The 25,807-nt window shown below is 37.6% G+C and overlaps 2 long non-coding RNA genes across 2 annotated transcripts; both read left to right on the top strand.

Moving 5' to 3' along the window:
• The first annotated feature begins 4,191 nt into the window (after positions 1 to 4,191).
• Positions 4,192 to 10,729, top strand: LOC145125919 (uncharacterized). Its single transcript, XR_013716219.1, has 3 exons — positions 4,192 to 4,249; positions 4,733 to 4,849; positions 10,555 to 10,729. It is a non-coding gene; the product is annotated as an uncharacterized LOC145125919 (long non-coding RNA).
• Positions 10,730 to 16,347: 5,618 nt separating this feature from the next.
• LOC145126058 (uncharacterized) lies at positions 16,348 to 23,137 on the top strand. Its single transcript, XR_013716283.1, has 4 exons — positions 16,348 to 16,405; positions 16,889 to 17,005; positions 18,536 to 18,830; positions 23,056 to 23,137. It is a non-coding gene; the product is annotated as an uncharacterized LOC145126058 (long non-coding RNA).
• Positions 23,138 to 25,807: the final 2,670 nt, after the last annotated feature.

Genomic DNA, 25,807 nt, shown 5'->3' with positions numbered 1-25,807 from the left:
TGGATTGGTTATCACTTCATCAAACAAAGATTTTATGTTACAAAAAGTTGTCTGACTACCTATACCCAACAACGAAGCTCTTGTGATTTATAGAGACAAATCAGGAAAGAATCTAAGAACCATCTCTTGCATAAAGGCAAGAAGGTGTTTATAGAAGAGATGCTTCTCTTTCTTGGCCCACGTGGTGGATATGCAAGACAAGGGTAAGGAAATCATAGACATACTGCTAGTGTGCGATTACCCGGGTATATTTCCAGAGGATATACCTGGAGTACCCCCAGTCAGACATGTCAAATTCCGAATTGACCTAATCTTGGGTGCAGTACCGGTGGCACGATGTCCTTATCATCTGGATCCATCGGAAATGCAAGAACTATCCAGCCAACTCCAAAAACTTCTTAACAAAAGCTTTATCCGGTCAAGCTTCTCTCCATGAGGAGCTTCGGTATTGTTGTCATATAGAAGGATGAATCGTTCAGGATATGCATCGACTATCGAGAGTCGAACAAACTCACTATCAATAACCAATATCCACTCCCGATGATCGATGACCTGTTCGACCAACAACAAGGATCTCGTTATGACTCAAAGATCGATCTAAGATTCGACTACTACCAACTCAGAGTGTAAGAAGCAGACATTCCAAAGACGACATTCAGGACTCGGTACAGTCACTATAAGTTTCTGGTTATGCCATTCGGACTGACTATTGACTCCAAATGAAGTACACCAATTCATAGGGCTTGCAGACTATTATAGGAGATTCATCGAGAATTTCTCAAAAATAACCAAGCCTTTTACCGAAAAAAGCTAGAAAGACAAGAAATTCGATTGGGGAGACAGACAAAAGTCTGCCTTCTAGAAATTGAATCAATTAGTGTGCAGTGTACCAATTGTGTCTCTTCCAGAGGGAACAAAGACTTTGTAGTATTCCGCGACGCCTCTCACCAAGGGTTGGGATGCGTGCTGATACAGAAAGAATAAAGTTATTGCATATGCATCCAGATAACTCAAGCCAAACAAGACCAACTACACTACCCACGACTTAGAGTTAGGAGTTGTGGTGTCTGCCTTAAAGATTTGGAGACGCTACCTCTACAGAACAAAGTGTGTCATGCTCATCGACCATAAAACCCTTTAACACATCTTAGATTAGAAGGAGCTCAATATGAGATAACGAAAATATGTCAAGTTGCTAAATGATTACGAATGCGAAGCTCGTATTCATCCTATTAAGAAAATGTCGTGGCAGATGCATTAAGCAGGAAAAAGCAAGCAAAGCCTCTTCGTGTAAAGGCTCTAACCCTAACCACCCACTCCAATCTCACCACCCAAATTCGTGATGCTCAACTAAGAGCACTCAAACCCGAGAATATCGTGGAAGAAAAACCTTCGAGAAATGGACAAACAGTTCGACCTCAAGGAAGACGGAACACGATATTTCATGAATAAAATTTAGACCCTAGACCAAGATAGTAGATTCACTTCCAGGTTTGGGTAATCACTGTAAAGGTTCTTAGGAACCAAACTCAATATGAGTATAACCTACCATCCTCAAACGGATAACCAAAGTGAAAGAACGATACAAACTTTAGAATACATGCCCCCATGCTTGGGTGATAGACTTCAGTAATTCATGGGAAAACAAGGTAAACTAAACCCCCGTTACATCGGACCTTTTGAAATCCTGGCAAGGGTTGGTTCGATGGCTTACAAACTCAACTTACCTCAAGAACTCAACAAAGTTCACAACACCTCCCACGTATATAATTTCAAAAGTGTCTCTCTAATGAGAACCTTGTCTTTCCTCTCGATGAGATCCAGGTCAACACTAAACTTCACTTCATGAAGGGACCGGTGGAGATCATGGATCAAGAAATCAAACGCCTCACACAAAGCCGAATAACTATAGTAAACACCCGATAGAACTCTCGTAGAGAACCAGAGTTTATATGGAAACATAAGGATCAAACAAAACAAAAGTATCCGCAATTTTTCAGCGGTGCTCCTCCCACTAGTGGAACGAAAATATACTGGAACAAAAAAATACTGGAATGAATGATACTAAAACAAAATGATAGCATAACAAAATAATCTAGAACATAATAATTTCGGGACGAAATTCCCTTAACAGGGAGGTAATGTGACATCCCGGATTTTTGGTCAAAGACTGTGAACGGTCAAGTTCACAGTAAGTCTCTTTGTAGTTTCAATCATTGAGTTTTGGTGCATCTAATATAAAATAAATGAGTTATTTCAACTATTATAAGATATCAGATGATATTTTACTTCCAAATGTGTAAGTTGACAAACAAATCAAACAACTCAAACTGCAACCTTAGTTAACACGTCTGAAAAACTGAAATTTTGTATTAAGTTGTTGTGAACAATACAAACACTCTAGTCTCATAGTATGCATTTCCCTGATTCCGAAAATATAAACAACGTCCAAAACGGAGTTCATCTGCAAAAGATATGATCGTTTTAAGAATAAAAAAAACCAGTATAATACTGATTTTCTTAAAATCGCTAAAACTGTTTCTAAACGTTGAGGGACTTGCACAACTCAAACGGTTTTTCCGAAAATATTTTTGGACTCAGGCTATAGCCTAATATCTAATTTCATATTTGAAATATTTTTAGTAAAAATATTTATAAAAAGTTGAAAAATCATTCGTTTTCAAATTTATTAATCGCAAAACCTTAAACTATTGATTTCGACATGATTTCAATTATTGACAATATATTATGGAAATAATATATTGTTATCCAGTCTAGTTATGACGGATCTTAACGAAGAGATAACTCAAAGTTTCTAAAATTATGTACATCTACATACATATATGTGTGGAGAACGTATTTTTCAAAAAAAAATATTTTGAATTTTTTTATAATTTTTATAAAGTCATATTGTGTATAACAAAAAAATTAATCATGCAATCACAATGCATATACGTTGTAATGAAAGTTACATAACATCACTAAATATATATAAATTTATATACATATGTATATACGAGTATATGATATATGTCAATTTTAAATATAAGAGACAAAAGTTTAACAAATTAAATATTTCACATTTCCTAACGTATTAGTTTAATTTATATATATATATATATATATATATATATATATATATATATATATATATATATATATTACACAAATTATATAACAAACTTATGACAAAAGAAAATAGATTTCATTTATCAAGACATGATTTGTAAAAGTCTTAAGTATACATACATGTGGATACTAATAAGAGTGTCTAATCAAATGTATATACAATTATGGGCAAAAGAAAGCAAGTTAAATATATTATTTCCCTTCACATTCCAATTTAACTAATACATACACAAGATACATAATGAAATTTATTGTATACCAATTTACACACAAAATACACACATTAATATATTATTCATAAATAACAATTACTGAACCATGCATATACAAAATTCCACACAAAGAAAATGTGTTGGTATGCCTCAAGTTGCTTACACTCTTCCTTATCCAAATCAAGACTCAAACACTATACCATACAATTACAATGTATACAATCTGTATAAACAAATCTACCTCTTCAAATAAATAAAACCTAAAAATGACACGTGTCAGTTTTTTATAATGTATCTTTGACACGTGGCATTTTTCTATGATTTTTATTATTTCCTCTTTTTGGTAACAAATCAAATTCAATTCAAATTTTAAAAATACAAAATCATATCCTAATAACATTATTCTATTTATTTTGCTTAACAAATTAATTTATAATTATTTACAATCAACAATATCTTGGTTTTTTTATATTTATTATTTATTTATTTTTGAAAAAATTTTAAATATACCGACCGTGGTTTCCACGGGTTATAACCTAGTCATCTGATAAACAAAAATATATATCCTACACACTCATACCCCACGTGCTACTCCAACAAGTTAATACTCTGACTCATTATTCATATGATCACACACGCAAGTTTGTGCTCCATCTTCTGCACACTCAAAAAGGAAACCAATTCTTGCACTCCACTACCCCCATCCCGTTCTTTCTTCGTCTCGTCAAGACCCGGAGACACCTCTCTCGTCGCCGATCGAACCTTCTCGCTCGCACCTAGCAGCCGACCGAGAAGCAGCGGACGTCCGCCCCTCCTCTGTCTGCTGCTGTCACAGAGCCACCCTCCGCCGCTGTCTCCGCTTGTTGTCGTTGCTATCGAACCTCGACCGGCCACCACTCACTGCCACTGTGAGTATTCGATCGACCACCACCACTATGTAATTTCTACTGATTGGTTGTCCATTTGACTGCTCAAGTCGGAAACGCTAGACCTAGGTCATGGTCTCGTCCCCAAATTGTCTGAACTGCAAAGAAATCGCGACTGGTAAATGAAGGGGAACTGTTCAAACTTGAATCCCATTTAATTAAATATAACCCTCAAGTTAGATGAATTTGCGAAATCGGTCCCTCCTGTGAAATGATTTTCACTTAAGTCAAACTGCCATCAAAATAATCAAAAACAGACCCTCCCTTCAGAAATCTTAACAAGATGGGTCCGAAACTGTAATTTAGACTGAGAATGTACACTTTCAGTCCCTGTCTTCTAAACAGATTACAAGATCAGTCCCTGAACTATGATTTTGGCAAAATCAAACCCTAGAGTTTATTCATTTTAAGAAGGACCACCATATACTTAATAATTAATACCAAAACCACCATTTGGTTTATTAGGAAATACAAATATACTCGATGATTTGTCTTACGAACGAGGAATGTCAAGTAATAAATCTCACGACAAGTTTCCCAAAGGAATCCGAATACCGTACGAATCGAACTCACGCTTCAAGGGTGAGTGCTTACGGCCCCTTTTTAATATTTCAATTACTTCGGGGGGAATATATGTGTCCATATATTTTGTTTATACAAACCAATTACCTTTTTATGCGAAAAACCTAGTTTATAAAAATATTATTATTTAACAATTTACTATATTGTTACGAACAAACTAGTATAAATTTTTGTATCCGTATTATGGTTATTTTATCGTGAAATAACCATTTCACACAGCAAATACTACATGATACAAAGTTTTATGAATTTTATATTATAACAAGTAAGTTATGAAATTGTGTAGTATTTCAATGGTTCAAGATATTACTATACATGTATATTTATATGTTTATATGAATAAAGTTTATACATGTACATATGTTCATTAATTTGAAACATTCATTTTTAGTCTTATATGATATGCATACTACCAATTTAAAGTATTCCAAAGTTTTAAGACTTTTATACATGAATACTTTTATGCATAAGGCTTTACACACATATACAAGTTTAAAGTATTTAAAAGATTCAAAGACTTTTATACATGAATACTTTTATGCATGGGGCTTTACACACTTATAAAAGAACATTATATTGAACTACATTTCTCTACAAAAGCGAGTAATTTATACATTTATAAATACGACAACCATACTCGGCTTTTACGAATGCTATACTACGAAATTCATTATGCCTGACACTTAATTTAATTAAGTTAGGGCTGAGAGTTATTCACAACTTTTCGTTAATGGTTTTTGAGTGAGACGCTACTATTCATTAGCTGAGTTTAATTACTTAGCCTGTCCCACACTGCTATAATCGTTAATCTTCGGAGCGAGGTACATATGTATAGATCTATAGGGGGTCGATGTCACACCCCGCTAAAGCGGAAACACGAGGCGTGGCAGTATAAAGGGTTTCATAGCAAAAGTTAAAAGACAACACCAAGCATAGTATTAAAAATCATTACAAATTTACAATGGGTTTGAACAACTTTTAAAAGAAATTACAATGAAAATTGGAATACGACACATGCGAATGCTCCTAACAGTGAAGTGTCCCTAAGTGTCACTTACTCGATGATTCCAGAAAAAGCATGTAAAACGAGCGTCAACTATAAAAATAGTTGGTGAGTACTCACAGATAAACAAAATAATACTGGTTCCATGAATTGAAATCAAATTTTTGATAAAAGTTTCCAATAATAAAAGTATATTGTTAAAATGAGTAAATAAGTTTGTAAAAACAAAGTTTTTTTTCATCATGAGAGATAAGGTATGTTGCCCAAATAAGATGCAACATTCATATTCTCATGGAAGATAAAGTTCGTTACTCAAACGAGTAAACAAGTTTCATTGCTAAAATGAGCAATCAATTTCGTTGCTACAAGGAGCAAACAATTTCATTGCTAAAACATGTATATAAGTTTTCAGTAATAACAGTTCGTTGTTGTAATGAGAAACAAAGTTCATTGCTATAATTAATAAACAAGTTTATTGCTATAATAAGTAACGAGTTTGTATGTGTATGAGCAAACAATGAGTCTCAACCAAACCTATGACTGAAGCCCTATCAAGATCTATGCTTATCGTTCCATAGATGAATATGGTATCATGCACTCCAGAAATAGGGCGAGTGAGGAGTTGTCAATTCCTAATAGCGCTATCCATAATGACCATTGGCTCAAAGAGTTAATGGTTAGAGATAAGGGAAGGGCCTTAATACGATAAGTTCTCATGTTCCGTGTTGCATAGACATACATAGAGAAATATAGCAATAAAATAGCAATCATGTTTGATACAAATCAATTTAAATACAACATTCAAATAATAGTTTTTCGGGACATGCTTTTCCACCCCAAAACATAAAAACTGAAAATAGGGGAATGCGTGAATACTCACAATATGCAAAATATAGCAACCAAGTTTATACGAGTCAAATAAAATACAACGAATAATAAATGGTTTTTGGACATGCTTTTCCACCCCAAAACATAAAAACTGAAAATAAGGGGAGTCGTGAATACTCACAATGCATTGAGATGATGCAAATGATGCCTTGATCTACGCTCCACTCGTACCACTATCGTTTTCCTACAACGATGTTACACACTAATGAGTCTCTAATTGAAATCTAATACTAGTATACTTACTACTACAATAGAATTATGCCAATAATGTGTCAAAATTTAATATTGATAAGTTACAAACATTTTTCTGTGGAAATTAAGTTTCAAAGAATCAATTGTTATATAACAATTTAAGTGGAAAATTTCCATTATTGAAATGTTAGTATTTAACATTTTAGAGGTGTTCCAATGATTAAATATTCAAAACGAAATCAATTTAGTTCTAAACTTTCCCAAACTTTGTATTTCATTTTTAATTGAAGTCAAACACCTTAAGATAAATTTTCTTGAATTTTTTATTTGTCTAACTATTTTTCACCATTTAATTCCATGAATAATCATAAAATCATGGAAAAATAGTAAATTATCATGAAAAATTCTTCTAATTTTTGTGTAACTATTATACAGTGTACATAATCTAGGAAAAATAATAATATGTGTTTTCAAAAAGTTTAACACAATTTTTCTGATTTTTGTACATTTAAGTGTATTAAATCTTGGGAAAATAGAAGAAAAATAGCATACAGAAGATAAAAATCATCAAAATTTTTATGTATCATCCTAACATATTATAAGAGTTTCTGGTAAATTTTCATGAATTTTGGATGAGTAAAACTATTTTTCCTGTTTTTTGTCCATTATAAACACAAAAATTCAAGACAAATAGATATACATTTTCAAAAATTCCCAAACTATTTTTCGGAGTCTTAAATATAAGGTACAAGCTGCGAAAAATACGAAATAATATTTTCACATTCCCTAAAGTGGTTTTATGATTTATTAGAGCTAAATAAAAAGAAAATTAAAAACCATACTAAACAGTAACAAAAATCAATGAAACTTTATGAGAGATGTTTATTAACTTAAAGGGTCATCCACAAATATTTCCAGAATTTATTTACAAGTTTAAGTATTTTATATGCTTTAACACTCTATTTTATTATTATTTTCATGTAAAAATAAAGAAAATATATATTGAGCTGAAAATTTCCAGAATGCAACTTCAAACAATTTAATAACAATGAAAATTTGTTTTCTTATTTTTGATGTCGAAAAATATGCCTAAAGGCTCAAACAATTATAGAGAAAACTTGATTCTTGTGATTTTGGTAAAAGTTATTGATGTTACTTTGAGAATTTTTGCAACATGTTCCAAAGGCTTTTGAATCAAGATATTTTTATACCTCTTAATACATGATGTTAAGTGCTCAAGTTAATTTTTCCTTGATTTTTAGTGATGAATAAGATCTTTGAACATGCAATACAAAACTAGTATTCACAAAAAGGTGCTGATTGAGCAACAGTTTTGTAAAAATTGCTACAAATCGAAATATTTGAATTTTCCAGTGAGGTCAGATGGGTTTGAAAGCTAACTCAAAATATTATATTTCAGAAAATGAATCCCGAATTTTGGTTAAGAAATGAGTGAGATATGATAGTTTAAAGTCAGGTAAAGAAATCTGGCAGATTGCATGCATGGTGATTGGTTAGAAAAATGAGTTTTCATCATTTCTTTGAGTAAATCTTTTGAAATATTTTAAAAGATATCATGATAAACTTATATTCTAGTCATGTTTCCAGAGATCAAAAGATTAAAACTTATCAAAATGTATACATTCATTTATGAACAAAATTTTGTTTCTCAAAAACTCTTAACTTGAGTTTGATGTTTTAATCCTTAAAATCGATTTTTGCACTAAGATCATGAACATGCAACCTTGTTTATCATACATGCATGGTGTTAAAACACATCCCTGATGTTCTAAAAACCATTTTAACAAAAAGAAAACAAGTTTGAAGAAGATGAAGAAGTAGAAGTCGGTTTTTGAAGTAAAATGCACATGCATGGCTTAAATCATTGTTGTGGATCTTCAAGAGATGTATGTTCTTTACCTTAAATTTATTTGTGGATTGAAAAACCCTTATGAATCTCCATAATTTCGTGGTTAAGAGGCTATGGTTGTGGTGTTTGGAGAAAAAAAATTAGAGAGAAGGTAGAGAGAGTTTTCTAGAGAGAGAAAGAAGAGAGATGTGTGTGTGTTGGAGAATGAGAGTGTGAGAGAGAGATATGGGAAGAGAGGGGTCCGAAATTTTGAGTATTATAACCCTTTCTCATTCATTTTGTTTTATAAAATTTAAGTTATTTTATAAAATATCTAAATTTTATATAAAATGTGCACTAAAATCAAGTTTTTATTCATGAAACCTTGATTTTTGACTTATAAATTAAGGATGAATGTTAATGACTTAAATTTTTATTTTCCTTGATTATATTTCCCTGAATTTAATTGTTTTAAGATAATATTATAAGTTTAATAACTATTTTTATAGAATTCTTGATGTTAAACTTTATAAAATTTAAATTTTAGGGTTTTTAGGGTTTTTGAGAGTTTGTAAAAATTTGGATATCAAAATAAATAGAATATTTGAGACTTTAAATTATCTTATGGTATTATAACTCTTTTATAGTTATAAATAATGTTTGTAATTTATTTTTATCGGTTTATTGGCATTCTATGTAGTGATTCCGAGATTCAAGCGAAATTGAGGAATCAAGTATACTAGTCCTAGTCTTCAACTTTGACTTAAGTTTCTATGAGACTTTGACCTAATTTCTACTTCTAGGTCAAGTGCATGATGTGTGTATATGATTCATGAAAAGGTGTTCGAGTCAAAGAGTGACCCGAATATGGATAGCCTCTACAGTTAAGTAGTTGTAGAATTCACATATCAATGTGAAATCTAAGTACATTATCCATTGTTTCTTGTTGCTTCCAAGTTTCTAGTAGGTTATAACTGAGCTTCTAGTCACTAAGTCCAGTATGTGTCGTGCGTATCTGTGCAACTAAGTTTATTCAAATCTAGAACCGACTCGAATGTTGACGGTTGTCACAGTCGACAACCCCACCTGCGGTTTCTAGCTACAACCATCGACTGATCAATCGTAGCAGGTGATATGTGTCTACGATCGTTACTACGACGTCCAATGAAGGGTCGTAGGGAGGGGTACTTTTCGTCCATAACTCGATTATAGAACTCACTAAAAACATTAACACGAATCTCTCTCTCTCTCTCTCTCTCTCTCTCTCTCTCTCTCTTACTACAACCAGAGGTTTGGTTGCTTTCAAGTACATTTTTAAGTATCAAAATTACTTATACAAAGCATTCATTTGGACTTTTAAGAAGTCATTACAAGTATATTTTTAAGTATGGAAATTACTTATAAAAAACATTCATTTTGACTTTTAAGAAGTCATTACAAGTACATTTTATGTATGGAAATTACTTATGGAACACAACGTTTTGGCTTTCAAAGATTCATTACAAACACAATTTTAAGTATGGAAGTTACTTATAAAGAGCATTCATTTTGACTTTCAATGAGTTATTACAAGTACATGTTAAAAGCATGAATTTACTCATATCAAAATACAGTCTTTGCTTTTAAAGACTCTTTGCAAATACTATTTTTAAAGATTGTTATACATACAAAGATAATACTTTTTAGACTTATTAAAAGTATTACTGCGTTAGCAGAAAACCTGTGACACTCACCAACCTTTGTGTTGACTTTCAAAACTACATGTATTCTCAGGAAAACACTAAACAAGCATTCAAGACAGATTGGATTACAGGTGACCTAGTTTACTTACTGTTGTATTAAATGCCTATTTGTTGAGGCAATTCATGTATTATTATTATTATTTGTAAAAAAACCTTGTATTCAAATATCAAGATGGAACATGAATGCTATTTTGTTTATTGTTGTACTTGTGCTATATATTCAATTTGCCTGTGATCCATGGACTTAGTCGCACAGCCCGGCGTGTTCCGCCGCCTCGGCCGGGGGTGTGACAGATTGGTATCTGAGCTAAATTGGCTATAGAGAACTCGTATCCTCGAAAGAGGAATACAACTATAGCAACTAGCTTCTAATAAAAGTATTATTAATATTAATTACACTACTTCTTGACTACTTACGGTACGGGGAATCTGGTTTGAAAGGCGGATTTCAGAATGGCTTAATTGCTTAAATGGTCCTGCTCTCCGGTGTTTCCTGTCTGGCCCTCGTTTGTACTCGGTAGTCTTGGAGTACAAAACAAAACTTAATAATGCTGCAAACCCCACCAATAATAACATATAAGAGTTATGTATACTCTGACCCGCGATGAGAACACTTAATAAAATTCTAACATGCCTCCAACTAAAACTACCAACTCAACCCTTTAGGTCAAACGCCTCAATTAAGGTTTGTACCGTACATAAGCTATACCATAAATAAACCTGGAACGTACGCCTATGTTATTTATGGTCGGGCCGGTGAACAACAAACCTTGAGCCAGGAGTTTGACAGACTACAATGGTTGAAAGTTTTAGAGATTGAAGGATGTTCTCAAGATTCGGTGCAGAAACCTAGTACCTTAGAAGCCATATATCAATCCCAAAACAATGTATACATTTTAAAAATACTTAAAAATCTGGAATAACGTTTAGATTTTCCTAGTTTGCCGAAATCCAAAGAACAACAAAGAACCACTATCTCAATTGATCATTCAGTAATCTCCAAACTTCTCTCTCAATCATTTGAAATCGGTAGGATTTCGAGTCACCCTTTATAATTTGGAAGCTTACCATGAGAAGATTAAAGGTGACTGCCTATACTTCCCGATTTAACAACCGCACAAACCTTTACCCAAGAATGGTGAACCCGGAATACAAAAAAAATACTAAAGGTAAAACTGGGGATTAGCTTCACAGTTTAAGGTCCAGTTACTGCATCCAGACCCACTACCTTTGATAGTGCTAAGAAATTGGCTTATCAATTGACAGAATAGTATATATGTCAGGGTATCATGACCCCACAAACCAAAAAGAACCAGATTAGGAGTACAAAAAAGAAGTCCCATGGCAAGTCAAAAAGGAACTTCAAACATCGCAAACTCTGTCCAGAACCTGTAATTACGTACACTATAATCATAAACACACCCACTCAATCAAAGCCCTACTGTAGGACTTTACCTCACTATACCAAGTGCAATTTCCACCCTATCGGAAATTGTGTGATCTGCAACATCTGTAACTTGAGAGATCACAACTCTAAGTTTTGCAGAAAGGCCCCGAATAACCACGTCTTTCACGTCAACCTAATACCTACGACCATTGGAAGTTTCGATGTGATCATCAGAATGGATTGGTTATCACTTCATCAAACAAAGATTTTATGTTACAAAAAGCTGTCTGACTACCTATACCCAACAACGAAGCTCTTGTGATTTACAGAGACAAATCAGGAAAGAATCTAAGAACCATCTCTTGCATAAAGGCAAGAAGGTGTTTATAGAAGAGATGCTTCTCTTTCTTGGCCCACGTGGTGGATATGCAAGACAAGGGTAAGGAAATCATAGACATACTACTAGTGTGCGATTACCCGGGTATATTTCCAGAGGATATACCTGGAGTACCCCCAGTCAGACATGTCAAATTCCGAATTGACCTAATCTTGGGTGCAGCACCGGTGGCACGATGTCCTTATCATCTGGCTCCATCGGAAATGCAAGAACTATCCAGCCAACTCCAAAAACTTCTTAACAAAAGCTTTATCCGGTCAACCTTCTCTCCATGAGGAGCTTCGGTATTGTTGTCATATAGAAGGATGAATCGTTCAGGATATGCATCGACTATCGAGAGTCGAACAAACTCACTATCAATAACCAATATCCACTCCCGAGGATCGATGACCTGTTCGACCAACAACAAGGATCTCGTTATGACTCAAAGATCGATCTAAGATTCGACTACTACCAACTCAGAGTGTAAGAAGCAGACATTCCAAAGACGACATTCTGGACTCGGTAGAGTCACTACAAGTTTCTGGTTTTGCCATTCGGACTGACTATTGACTCCAAATGAAGTACACCAATTCATAGGGCTTGCAGACTATTATAGGAGATTCATCGAGAATTTCTCAAAAATAACCAAGCCTTTTACCGAAAAAATCTAGAAAGACAAGAAATTCGATTGGGGAGACAGACAAAAGTCTGCCTTCTAGAAATTGAATCAATTAGTGTGCAGTGTACCAATTGTGTCTCTTCCAGAGGGAACAAAGACTTTGTAGTATTCCGCGACGCCTCTCACCAAGGGTTGGGATGCGTGCTGATACAGAAAGAATAAAGTTATTGCATATGCATCCAGATAACTCAAGCCAAACAAGACCAACTATACTACCCACGACTTAGAGTTAGGAGTTGTGGTGTCTGCCTTAAAGATTTGGAGACGCTACCTCTACAGAACAAAGTGTGTCATGCTCATCGACCATAAAACCCTTTAACACATCTTAGATTAGAAGGAGGTCAATATGAGATAACGAAAATATGTCAAGTTGCTAAATGATTACGAATGCGAAGCTCGTATTCATCCTATTAAGAAAATGTCGTGGCAGATGCATTAAGCAGGAAAAAGCAAGCAAAGCCTCTTCGTGTAAAGGCTCTAACCCTAACCACCCACTCCAATCTCACCACCCAAATTCGTGATGCTCAACTAAGAGCACTCAAACCCGAGAATATCGTGGAAGAAAAACCTTCGAGAAATGGACAAACAGTTCGACCTCAAGGAAGACGGAACACGATATTTCATGAATAAAATTTAGACCCTAGACCAAGATAGTAGATTCACTTCCAGGTTTGGGCAATCACTGTAAAGGTTCTTAGGAACCAAACTCAATATGAGTATAACCTACCATCCTCAAACGGATAACCAAAGTGAAAGAACGATACAAACTTTAGAATACATGCCCCCGCGCTTGGGTGATAGACTTTAGTAATTCATGGGAAAACAAGGTAAACTAAACCCCCGTTACATCGGACCTTTTGAAATCCTGGCAAGGGTTGGTTCGATGGCTTACAAACTCAACTTACCTCAAGAACTCTACAAAGTTCACAACACCTCCCACGTATATAATTTCAAAAGTGTCTCTCTAATGAGAACCTTGTCTTTCCTCTCGATGAGATCCAGGTCAACACTAAACTTCACTTCATGAAGGGACCGGTGGAGATCATGGATCAAGAAATCAAACGCCTCACACAAAGCCGAATAACTATAGTAAACACCCGATAGAACTCTCGTAGAGAGCCAGAGTTTATTTGGAAACATAAGGATCAAACAAAACAAAAGTATCCGCAATTTTTCAGCGGTGCTCCTCCCACTAGTGGAACGAAAATATACTGGAACAAAAAAATACTTGAATGAATGATACTAAAACAAAATGATAGCATAACAAAATAATCTAGAACATAATAATTTCGGGACGAAATTCCCTTAACAGGGAGGTAATGTGACATCCCGGATTTTTGGTCAAAGACTGTGAACGGTCAAGTTCACAGTAAGTCTCTTTGTAGTTTGAATTATTGAGTTTTGGTGCATCTAATATAAAATAAATGAGTTATTTCAACTATTATAAGATACCAGATGATATTTTACTTCCAACTGTGTAAGTTGACAAACAAATCAAACAACTTAAACTGCAACCTTAGTTAACGCGTCTGAAAAACTGAAATTTTGTATTAAGTTGTTGTGAACAATACAAACACTCTAGTCTCATAGTATGCATTTCCCTGATTCCGAAAATATAAACAACGTCCAAAACGGAGTTCATCTGCTAAAAATATGATCGTTTTAAGAATAAAAAAAACCAGTATAATACTGATTTTCTTAAAATCGCTAAACTGTTTCTAAACGTTGAGGGACTTGCACAACTCAAACGGTTTTTCCGAAAATATTTTTAGACTCAGGCTATAGCCTAATATCTAATTTCATATTTGAAATATTTTTAGTAAAAATATTTATAAAAAGTTGAAAAATCATTCGTTTTCAAATTTATTAATCGCAAAACCTTAAACTATTGATTTCGACATGATTTCAATTATTGACAATATATTATGGAAATAATATATTGTTATCCAGTCTAGTTATGACGGATCTTAACAAAGAGATAACTCAAAGTTTCTAAAATTATGTACATCTACATACATATATGTGTGGAGAACGTACTTTTCAAAAAAAAATATTTTGAATTTTTTTATAATTTTTATAAAGTCATATTGTATATAACAAAAAAATTAATCATGCAATCACAATGCATATACGTTATAATAAAAGTTACATAACATCACTAAATATATATAAATTTATATACATATGTATATACGAGTATATGATATATGTCAATTTTAAATATAAGAGACATAGGTTTAACAAATTAAATATTTCACATTTCCTAACGTATTAGTTTAATTATATATATATATATATATATATATATATATATATATATATATATATATATATATATATATATATATATTACACAAATTATATAACAAACTTATGACAAAAGAAAATAGATTTCATTTATCAAGACATGATTTGTAAAAGTCTTAAGTATACATACATGTGGATACTAATAAGAGTGTCTAATCAAATGTATATACAATTATGGGCAAAAGAAAGCAAGTTAAATATATTATTTCCCTTCACATTCCAATTTAACTAATACATACACAAGATACATAATGAAATTTATTGTATACCAATTTACACACAAAATACACACATTAATATATTATTCATAAATAACAATTACTGAACCATGCATATACAAAATTCCACACAAAGAAAATGTGTTGGTATGCCTCAAGTTGCTTACACTCTTCCTTATCCAAATCAAGACTCAAACACTATACCATACAATTACAATGTATACAATCTGTATAAACAAATCTACCTCTTCAAATAAATGAAACCTAAAAATGACACGTGTCAGTTTTTTAGAATGTATCTTTGACACGTGGCATTTTTCTATGATTTTTATTATTTCCTCTTTTTGGTAACAAATCAAATTCAATTCAAATTTTAAAAATACAAAATCATATCCTAATAACATTATTCTATTTATTTTTCTTAACAAATTAATTTATAATTATTTACAATCAACAATATCTTGGTTTTTTTATATTTATTATTTATTTATTTTTGAAAAAATTTTAAATATACCGACCGTGGTTTCCACGGGTTATAACCTAGTCATCTGATAAACAAAAATATATATCCTACACACTCATACCCCACGTGCTACTCCAACAAGTTAATACTCTGACTCATTATTCATATGATCACACACGCAAGTTTGTGCTCCATCTTCTGCACACTCAAAAAGGAAACCAATTCTTGCACTCCACTACCCCCATCCCGTTCTTTCTTCGTCTCGTCAAGACCCGGAGACACCTCTCTCGTCGCCGATCGAACCTTCTCGCTCGCACCTAGCAGCCGACCGAGAAGCAGCGGACGTCCGCCCCTCCTCTGTCTGCTGCTGTCACAGAGCCACCCTCCGCCGCTGTCTCCGCTTGTTGTCGTTGCTATCGAACCTCGACCGGCCACCACTCACTGCCACTGTGAGTATTCGATCGACCACCACCACTATGTAATTTCTACTGATTGGTTGTCCATTTGACTGCTCAAGTCGGAAACGCTAGACCTAGGTCATGGTCTCGTCCCCAAATTGTCTGAACTGCAAAGAAATCGCGACTGGTAAATGAAGGGGAACTGTTCAAACTTGAATCCCATTTAATTAAATATAACCCTCAAGTTAGATGAATTTGCGAAATCGGTCCCTCCTGTGAAATGATTTTCACTTAAGTCAAACTGCCATCAAAATAATCAAAAACAGACCCTCCCTTCAGAAATCTTAACAAGATGGGTCCGAAACTGTAATTTAGACTGAGAATGTACACTTTCAGTCCATGTCTTCTAAACAGATTACAAGATCAGTCCCTGAACTATGATTTTGGCAAAATCAAACCCTAGAGTTTATTCATTTTAAGAAGGACCACCATATACTTAATAATTAATACCAAAACCACCATTTGGTTTATTAGGAAATACAAATATACTCGATGATTTGTCTTACGAACGAGGAATGTCAAGTAATAAATCTCACGACAAGTTTCCCAAAGGAATCCGAATACCGTACGAATCGAACTCACGCTTCAAGGGTGAGTGCTTACGGCCCCTTTTTAATATTTCAATTACTTCGGGGGGAATATATGTGTCAATATATTTTGTTTATACAAACCAATTACCTTTTTATGCGAAAAACCTAGTTTATAAAAATATTATTATTTAACAATTTACTATATTGTTACGAACAAACTAGTATAAATTTTCGTATCCGTATTATGGTTATTTTATCGTGAAATAACCATTTCACACAGCAAATACTACATGATACAAAGTTTTATGAATTTTATATTATAACAAGTAAGTTATGAAATTGTGTAGTATTTCAATGGTTCAAGATATTACTATACATGTATATTTATATGTTTATATGAATAAAGTTTATACATGTACATATGTTCATTAATTTGAAACATTCATTTTTAGTCTTATATGATATGCATACTACCAATTTAAAGTATTCCAAAGTTTTAAGACTTCTATACATGAATACTTTTATGCATAAGGCTTTACACACATATACAAGTTTAAAGTATTTAAAAGATTCAAAGACTTTTATACATGAATACTTTTATGCGTGGGGCTTTACACACTTATAAAAGACCATTATATTGAACTACATTTCTCTATAAAACAGAGTAATTTATACATTTATAAATACGACAACCATATTTACGAATGCTATACTACGAAATTCATTATGCCTGGCACTTAATTTAATTAAGTTAGGGCTGAGAGTTATTCACAACTTTTCGTTAATGCTTTTTGAGTGAGACGCTACTATTCATTAGCTGATTTTAATTACTTAGCCTGCCCCACACTGCTATAATCGTTAATCTTCGGAGCGAGGTACATATGTATAGATCTATATGGGGTCGACAACCCCACCTGTGGTTGCTAGCTACAACCATCGACTGATCAATCGTAGCAGGTGATATGTGTCTACGATCGTTACTACGACGTCCAATAAAGCGTCGTAGGGAGGGGTACTTTTCGTCCATAGCTCGATTATAGAACTCACTAAAAACATTAACACGAATCTCTCTCTCTCTCTCTCTCTCTCTCTCTTACTACAACCAGAGGTTTGGTTGCTTTCAAGTACATTTTTAAGTATCAAAATTACTTATACAAAGCATTCATTTGGACTTTTAAGAAGTCATTACAAGTATATTTTTAAGTATGGAAATTACTTATAAAAAGCATTTATTTTGACTTTTAAGAAGTCATTACAAGTACATTTTATGTATGGAAATTACTTATGGAACACAACGTTTTGGCTTTCAAAGATTCATTACAAACACAGTTTTAAGTATGGAAGTTACTTATACAAAGCATTCATTTTGACTTTCAATGAGTTATTACAAGTACATGTTAAAAGCATGAATTTACTCATATCAAAATACATTCTTTGCTTTTAAAGACTCTTTGCAAATACTATTTTTAACGATTGTTATACATACAAAGATAATACTTTTTAGACTTATTAAAAGTATTATTGCGTTAGCAGAAAACCTGTGACACTCACCAACCTTTGTGTTGACTTTCAAAACTACATGTATTCTTAGGAAAACACTAAACAAGCATTCAAGACAGATTGGATTACAGGTGACCTAGTTTACTTACTGTTGTATTAAATGCCTATTTGTTGAGGCAATTCATGTATTATTATTATTATTTGTAAAAAAACCTTGTATTCAAATATCAAGATGGAACATGAATGCTATTTTGTTTATTGTTGTACTTGGAAGCAAATTGGAGCATTGTTATGTGTTTTGTGAAGAGATCTTGAAGATCAAGAAGCTTGGATCAAGGAGATTTGTGGAGATTCAAATTACTCTTCAGCAGGAGGTCGTTTTGGAGGTAATGAATCGTTATCCTTGGCTTTCCCCTTTCTAGATCCATTTTCATGGAAGTTTTAGGGCTTGTTTGGAGATGATATGATGAGATCTTGGTGTATAAGTTAGATCTGGAGTTGAAACTCCAGATCTGAGCTCTATTTGGATCAAAGATGCAGAAAGCCCTTTTGGTTGCTATGCAAAAGCCTTTCCCCAAGAGTTAAGTCCCTTTCTAGCTTGTTTTTTGGTATTGTGGGGCAAGAAGCACGTAAAGGTAGCAACTTTATGTTGCTAATGGACTCTAGAGATCCCGATCTATTGTTTGGAGCAAAGGAGCAGCTCTGTGTCTCGAGATTTTGGGAATGCACGTATGGACTCGACGAGTCTGGGAGATGACTCGGCGAGTCGGGCTAGAGATCAGACTTTGAGTGACGTAGTAACTCGGCGAGTCGCATGGGTGACTCGGCGAGTCTTATGATGATGAGCTTGGACTCGACGAGTTGGAAGAACAACCCGGCGAGTCTATTGAAGATTGTCGTGGACTCGGCGAGTCTGGTCGCAGAATCCCTAACCCCTTTTGGTTAAGACGCAGATCAGTGAGTTGAGGGGTGACTCAGTGAGCTGGACAGGATGGGACTCGAAGATCGTTGGACTCGACGAGTCTTGGGGTGACTCGGCGAGTAGACTCGGGTTATGGGAATTTCTGAGTATAGGGACTCGAGGAGTCGACGGGTCGACTCGGCGAGTAGAGTCAGTCAGGGAGGTTGACTTTGACTGAGGACTTTGACTTTGACCAAGAGTTGACCAGTTTGACTTCCAAGGGTATTTTGGTGATTTTGGTATTTATGGAATTGGTTCTTTGGTAGTGTTCGGTGGTGGAGTTCGTGTCGGTGATCGGAGCAGCTGATCTTATCCTTTCAGTCGGCAATTGCGAGGTGAGTTATCCTCTCTATATCGACAGGGTCTACGGCACCAAGGACGGCCCTTTATCGGATGGAAATCCGTGTATTGTTTGTTATGTTATTGTTTTGGTAGATCTGCATCCTGGTATTTAGGATGGTGTTATGTTAGCGACCTGGTTAAGTTCGGTACCCGGGATATAGGGTAATGTTATGCTAGTGACCGGTTAGGTCAGAATCCTGGTTAGGATGTTGATATGATATGTGATCTGTTAGACTGTTTGTCTGGTTGAGGATTGTTATGTGATTGATTGTTTTATGTGCACATGGTTGTTTGACGGGGGTTGGGTTGAGCAGGCTCAGATGTCCCGATATCTGAGTATGCTCAAGAGGGACATCAGGCAGTTTGTGTCCACTCAAAGGTGTGATACCTTGTTAGAGCTGCAGGAGGCCGCCAGGCGGCGGGAGTTAGAGATTGAGTTGCAGTTGCGAGAGGAGAGGCAGGCCCCAGTGCAGTCGCAGCCGGCGCCGAAACGGTTCAAAACCGTTGACTCCAGGATTCGGAGTCAGAGCAGCCACACTTGTGAAAAGTGTGGGAAGGGTCATACCGGAGTTTGTAGGTCCAGTGGTGCGTGACGCAAGTGCGGAAGAGAGGGGCATTATGCGAGGGATTGCCGTCAGTCAGCCCCGGTGTAGGATATGAGGATTTGTTATCATTACCATCAGGTTGGACACTTGAGGGCCAACTGCCCACAGTTTGCTGCAGGAACGGTGCAGGCTCCAGCACCGGCCACTTTGAGGATTACTGGCACGGGTCAGGGTGGAGCGGAGCCTTCGAGGGCTCAGGGACGCGCTTTTCAGCTTACAGTAGAGGAGGTCAGGGCAGAGCCGGATGTAGCTGCGGGTATGTTTCCTTTTTGATATCTTGTTATCTTGTTGATTGTGTAGTATTGTAAATCTGTCTGCATTGTTCCGCATGTTTCATAGTATGATTGAGGATCTTAGTAGTTAGGAGTGGTAGTTAGTGTTCAGGAGGATTCTTGGTCGAAAGATAAGGTATATGATCTCGTTGCTTGGAATAGCGACTGCTTTGCGAGGAGTGTTCAGTTGAGATTCGAACTTCCTTGGAGTTCAGGTGTGCGATGGCGGAAGGGTTATACGGTGAAAGTTACTCACTCCCGAGGGAGTCAGTTCATGGATAAGAGGGAATATATGGAGTAAGGGCGTTTGAGCCATGCCGGTTTTGGGAACGGTGGTTAGTAGTCGATGCACTAAGTGGGGGAGAATTGGAAAATTGAAGGGTGCTAAGTGAAAATAAAGGAAGGGACTCGGCGAGTAGGTCTCTTGACTCGCCGAGTCGAAGCGGGTGCGTGGCACGGGGTTAAGTGGCCTGACTCGGCGAGTCGGCGGCTGGACTCGACGAGTCAGTGCTGGTCGAGGAAAAACCCTAATCTTCGGGGTTGCACCCTATTTAAAGGACTTAATGTCCTCCCCTCAGCTCCCTTAGCCCCCTTTGAGACCCAGAAACCCTAGAATCGTGAGTGAGAGCCATTGGAAGCAAATTGGAGCATTGCTAAGTGTTTTGTGAAGAGATCTTGAAGATCAAGAAGCTTGGATCAAGGAGATTTGTCGAGATTCAGATTACTCTTCAGCAGGAGGTCGTTTTTGAGGTAATGAATCGTTATCCTTGGCTTTCCCCTTTCTAGATCCATTTTCATGGAAGTTTTAGGGCTTTTTTGGAGATGATATGATGAGATCTTGGTGTATAAGTTAGATCTGGAGTTGAAACTCCAGATCTGAGCTCTATTTGGATCAAAGATGCAGAAAGCCCTTTTGGTTGCTATGCAAAAGCCTTTCCCCAAGAGTTAAGTCCCTTTCTAGCTTGGTTTTTGGTATTATGGGGCAAGAAGCACGTAAAGGTAGCAACTTTATGTTGCTAATGGACTCGAGAGACCCCGATCTATTGTTTGGAGCAAAGGAGCAGCTCTGTGTCTCGAGATTTTAGGAATGCACGTATGGACTCGACGAGTCTGGGAGATGACTCGGCGAGTCGGGCTAGAGATCAGACTTTGAGTCACGTAGTAACTCGGCGAGTCGCATGGGTGACTCGGCGAGTCTTATGATGATGAGCTTGGACTCGACGAGTTGGAAGAACAACCCGGCGAGTCTATTGAAGATTGTCGTGGACTCGGCGAGTCTGTTCTTGGACTCGGCGAGTCTGGTCGCAGAACCCATAACCCCTTTTGGTTAAGATGCAGATCAGTGAGTCGAGGGGTGACTCAGTGAGCTGGACAGGATGGGACTCGGAGATCGTTGGACTCGACGAGTCTTGGGGTGACTCGGCGAGTAGACTCGGGTTATGGGAATTTCTGAGTATAGGGACTCGAGGAGTCGACGGGTCGACTCGGCGAGTAGAGTCAGTCAGGGAGGTTGACTTTGACTGAGGACTTTGACTTTGACCAAGAGTTGACCAGTTTGACTTCCAAGGGTATTTTGGTGATTTTGGTATTTATGGAATTGGTTCTTTGGTTGTGTTGGGTGGTGGAGTTCGTATCGGTGATCGGAGCAGCTGATCTTATCCTTTCAGTCGGCAATTGCGAGGTGAGTTATCCTCTCTATATCGACAGGGTCTACGGCACCAAGGCCGGCCCTTTATCGGATGGAAATCTGGGTATTGTTTGTTATGTTATTGTTTTGCTAGATCTGCATCCTGGTATTTAGGATGGTGTTATGTTAGTGACCTGGTTAAGGTCGGTACCCGGGATATAGGGTAATGTTATGCTAGTGACCGGTTAGGTCGGAATCCTGGTTAGGATGTTGATATGATATGTGATCTGTTAGACTGTTTGTCTGGTTGAGGATTGTTATGCGATTGATTGTTTTATGTGCACATGGTTGTTTGAAGGGGGTTGGGTTGAGGCGGGTCCTGCTTTGTGCTGAAGGCCAACATACCCAGGGTAGACCGGATATTCCGAAGGCCCAGCGAGCGGTCCGGATAGGCTGAAGGCCCCAAGAGGGCGGACCAGACGTGTCAAGGCTCGGGGAGTGGACCAGGCCGACTGAAGGCCCGGTGCGGGCGGACTAGTCATATTGTAGACTCAGAGAGTGGACTAGGTGGATTGAAGGCCCGGTGCGGGCGGACCAATCACATTGTAGACTCGACGTACATGGCTAGACTCGGAGGGTGGACCAGGTGGACTGAAGGCCCGGTGCGGGCGGACCAATCACATAGTAGACCCGATGTGCATGGTTGTTCTATTTATGATATGTTATGAGTGTGATATGTGTGGTTAGTATTTTGGGGGTAACTCACTAAGCTTTCGGGCTTACAGTTTTAGTGTATTGTTTCAGGTACTTCAGGAGATCGTGGCAAAGCGAAGGCGTGATCGTACCGCTCCTCATGTTTTATGATTTATATGATATGGTTCTGGGGGATACTTTGATGTTTAAACTATTTTGAAAACGAGTTGTATGAACGTAATGGTTTTGAATGTTTAAAATGTTTTAATTTGGCTCAAATTTTATGGGTGTTACAAGTTGGTATCAGAGCCTTGGTTTGAGTGAATTGGAGGAACATTCGTGTGAAACTAGTCTCAAATCAGAGAGGGATTTTCAAAATGGTTTTCAAAAGGTTTTCAAAATAAGTAAAGGAGGATGCAGAGGGTATGATCAGCTAGAGCCAGTAAGTAGACCCCAAAATACCATACAAGTTATTTCATTATGTGATATGTTAGAACAGCATGCAAGTACTAGGCTAGGGATCTTCAGGAATTGCATGATAGAATTGCCTGATTATGTGATGCCTATTAGCCTAGGGTTTTCCTTATTTGAGATATGCAGCTTTTCCTCTAGGAGTGAGGATTGAGCGGGTGTGTGTATATGGTTAGAGTGTTGTGGTAATACTTGAGACAAATATGGGTAGGTGTGGAAGGTAGTATGGGCCCGTACTACTGAAAGCACAGGACCCATACGCATATCAAGGAAGTCACAACTCTCAAGGGTATCGGTTATGAGATAGTCCCCGGGTGATTATGAGATGTGTCTAAGGGTCTCGTTGGCGTATTGCAGTATGGCGATTACGAGGCGTTTCGGGGCAGGATCCAGTTCGGGATCAGGATCGGGAGAGGGTGGTCAGGATGGGTCAGTACCACCCGAGGTCATTGGTCAGATGAGTACGGACGAGTTGGATGCCAGGATTCGTGAGATCCTGCATGATGAGGTTGCTGCTATGTTCCGGGCCGAGTTGCCGGAAATGTTTGGGTCGATCAAGACTGCCATGGTTGAGTACTTTGATGAGCGTTATGCAGCTATTCCGGAGGCGGCTGCCACGGCAGCTACAACGGCTGTAGCAGTGGCAGGAGGAGGAACCGGTCGAGGTTTTCAGTATCGGGACTTCGATAATACGAAGCCCCCTACTTTCGATGGAGTTCAGGATCCGATCGTTGCTATGAGGTGGTTGTCAGACGTGGAGGGATGTTTCTTCACGTGTTCATGCTTTGCTGATCAGAGGGTGAGGTGTGCTCTGAACCTTTTGAGGCTCGGAGCGAAGGATTGGTGGAGGTTGACTACGGGATCTTATTCTGACGCGCAGCGGGCTGCGGTTACGTGGGATCAGTTCCGGGAAATGTTCAGTACCCGTTATGTTCCACGGGTTGAGAGAGAGAGGTTGGCTCAGGAGTTCCTGGAGCTGAAGCAGGATTCAGAGTCGGTGACGGAGATCACCAGGATGTTTACTGAGAGGGCGATGTTTTGCCCAGAGTTTGCTTTAGAGCAGGCTCGGATGTCCCGATATCTGAGTATGCTCAAGAGGGACATCAGGCAGTTTGTGTCCACGCAAAGGTGTGATACCTTGTTAGAGCTGCAGGAGGCCGCCAGGCGGCGGGAGTTAGAGATTGAGTTGCAGTTGCGAGAGCAGAGGCAGGCCCCAGTGCAGTCGCAGCCGGCGCCGAAACGGTTCAAAACCGTTGACTCCAGGATTGGGAGTCAGAGCAGCCACACTTGCGAAAAGTGTGGGAAGGGTCATACCGGAGTTTGTAGGTCCGGTGGTGCGTGACGCAAGTGCGAAAGAGAGGGGCATTATGCGAGGGATTGCCGTCAGTCAGCCCCGGTGCAGGATATGAGGATTTGTTATCATTGCCATCAGGTTGGACACTTGAGGGCCAACTGCCCACAGTTTGCTGCAGGGACGGTGCAGGCTCCAGCACCGGCCACTTTGAGGATTACTGGCAGGGGTCAGGGTGGAGCGGAGCCTTCGAGGGCTCAGGGACGCGCTTTTCAGCTTACAGCAGAGGAGGTCAGGGCAGAGCCGGATGCAGCTGCGGGTATGTTTCCTTTTTGATATCTTGTTATCTTGTTGATTGTGTAGTATTGTAAATCTGTCTGCATTATTCCGCATGTGTCATAGTATGATTGAGGATCTTAGTAGTTAGGAGTGGTAGTTAGTGTTAAGGAGGATTCTTGGTCGAAAGATAAGGTATATGATCTCGTTGCTTGGAATAGCGACTGCGTTGCGAGGAGTGTTCAGTTGAGATTCGAACTTCCTTGGAGTTCAGGTGTGCGATGGCGGAAGGGTTATATGGTGAAGGTTACTCACTCCCGAGGGAGTCAGTTCATGGATAAGAGGGAATATATGGAGTAAGGGCGTTTGAGCCATGCCGGTTTTGGGAACGGTGGTTAGTAGTCGATGCACTAAGTGGGGGAGAATTGGAAAATTCTCTGGTGGAACAACATGTATCCAGGGATGGTTAGCTGTTGGATTTTAGCGTTGTGCTAGCCGAGAATGTGGAGATAGACACGTGGGGCAGGGAACAGACCATGGTTTTCAGAGAAAGTGATTGATTGTTGAGAGGCCTGGGATCAGGCCGGGGTAAAAGATTCATAGAACGGATGTGGAGTTCGGAACCCCTAGAGGGCTAGAACAGACTGCATGGGAGGGATTCCCGGAAGGAATGGTTCAGGGTGATGTGCGACGGCATTTGAGCGGTCCGGATAGACTGAAGGCCGGGAGGCGTACAAGTCAGGCCGAAGGCTCGGGGAACGGTCCAGACAGGCTGAAGGCCCAGGAGGGCGGTCCAGACATGATGAAGGTTCTGAGAGTGGTCCA

The sequence above is a fragment of the Lactuca virosa genome, chromosome 7, assembly GCF_052849685.1.
Source record: "Lactuca virosa cultivar CGN04683 chromosome 7, Lactuca_virosa_CGN04683_v6, whole genome shotgun sequence".
In the NCBI taxonomy this organism is placed as follows: domain Eukaryota; kingdom Viridiplantae; phylum Streptophyta; class Magnoliopsida; order Asterales; family Asteraceae; genus Lactuca; species Lactuca virosa.
The sequence above is the reverse complement of the archived record's forward strand: the minus strand, read 5'-3'. Positions and strand labels throughout refer to the sequence as shown.